The sequence below is a fragment of the Dasypus novemcinctus genome, unplaced genomic scaffold, assembly GCF_030445035.2.
Source record: "Dasypus novemcinctus isolate mDasNov1 unplaced genomic scaffold, mDasNov1.1.hap2 scaffold_108, whole genome shotgun sequence".
Taxonomy (NCBI): domain Eukaryota; kingdom Metazoa; phylum Chordata; class Mammalia; order Cingulata; family Dasypodidae; genus Dasypus; species Dasypus novemcinctus.
Window position 1 is genome coordinate 506,044 of NW_026688147.1, and position 1,586 is coordinate 507,629.

A 1,586-nucleotide genomic window follows, 5' to 3' on the forward strand; every position below is an offset into this window, starting at 1 on the left:
CACAGATACTTGCAACAATGCTGAGGATTTGACACACTAGTCTGTCTGGAGACAGTGCCTGTGGGAGTTGCTGAGTGCTGGGAGAGGGAAGATGTGTGACATGGAGGCATTTTTAGGACTTGAAGTTGTCCTGAATGATATAGTACGGATAGATGAAGGACATTACATATCATGCCATAAGCCATTGAATGGACTGTGGGGAGTTGCAAACTACAATGCAAATGATAATCCACACAACCATAAGTTGTTGGTGTGAGAGGAGTGGGGGTGGGGTGGGGAGTGGTATATATGGGAACCTCATATTTTTAATGTTACATTTTGTGTTATCTATGTATCTTCAAAAAAAGACAACAAAATATTTCATTTTCAAAAAAAGAATCTTCTAGTGTTTGATCTCTGTTAATCATGAGCACTTTTGTAAACTTGAGACAAAGTGTCCTTTTATAGACAGAATGTTTCCCAGCTTTTTAAAGGCCTGCTTTATGTCCTTGTTTCTAAGAATGTAAATAAAGGGGTTCAACATGGGAGTAATCACTGTGTACATCACTGAGGCTATTGCATTTGCCTTTGAGTGTTTGGTAGCAGCAGAGCTAAGATACACTCCAATACCTACCATAAAACAAGGTCTCTACTGAGAGGTGAGATCCACAATTAGAAAATGCTTTATATTTACCACGAGCTGTTGAGATTCTCAAAATTGAGGATATAATTTTATAGTAAGAGAAAAAGATCCCAGTGAGTGGTATAACCCCCAGAAGTCCACCTGCAAAATACATCACAAGGTCATTGAGGAAGGTGTCAGAACAAGCATGTCTGACTACCTGATTAAGTTCACAGAAAAAGTAGGGCATTTCCATCTCTGTACAAAAAGACAATTGTAAAACCATTAAGTTATGCAAAAGAGAGTCCAAAACACTCAATAACCAGGATACCAGCAGTAGGAGGCCACAGAGCCAGGGGTTCATGATGACTGTGTAGTGCAGGGGGTGACAGATGGCCACGAAGCGGCCATAGGCCATTGCAGTCAAGAAGGAGTTATCTAATTGTCCAAAAAGCATGAAAAAATACATCTGGGTGAGACGGTTTTCAAAAGTTATGATTTTGTTGCCTGTCTGAATGTTCAGCAGCATCTTTGGTTTCGTGGTGGAGGTGAAACAGATATCAGTAAAAGACAGGTTGGAGAGGAAGAAGTACATGGGTGTGTGGAGATGGGAGTCCAAGATGATGGCCAGGATGATGAGCAGGCTGCCAATGAATGTAACCAGGTACATGGACAGGAACGATCCAAAGAGGAGGGGCTGCACCTCTGTATTTTCTGAGAGCCCCAGGAGGATGAATTCTAAAGCATATGTTTGGTTTTCTGTTTCCATGTGGATGATGAATTTCCTGAGGAGATATTCAAAGCAGGGCAATTTAGCCTCAAGCCATAATCAGAAAAATATAATAAATGGTACTGTTTGTATTGTAATTACATTAAGTTAATATTTTTATGGATTTTATAGAGATCTAGTACCCTTTTCTGAAAATAGGGAAAACATATGTTCCTGCTTCTCCTTGATAGTTGTGATGGCTAGAAACCCTTGGTC

General features: G+C 40.2%; 1 pseudogene; it reads right to left on the bottom strand.

The window, feature by feature from the left end:
- Nucleotides 1-484: 484 nt before the first annotated feature.
- LOC139438514 (olfactory receptor 7C1-like) lies at nt 485-1,382 on the bottom strand (annotated as a pseudogene).
- Between the last annotated feature and the right edge of the window lie 204 nt (nt 1,383-1,586).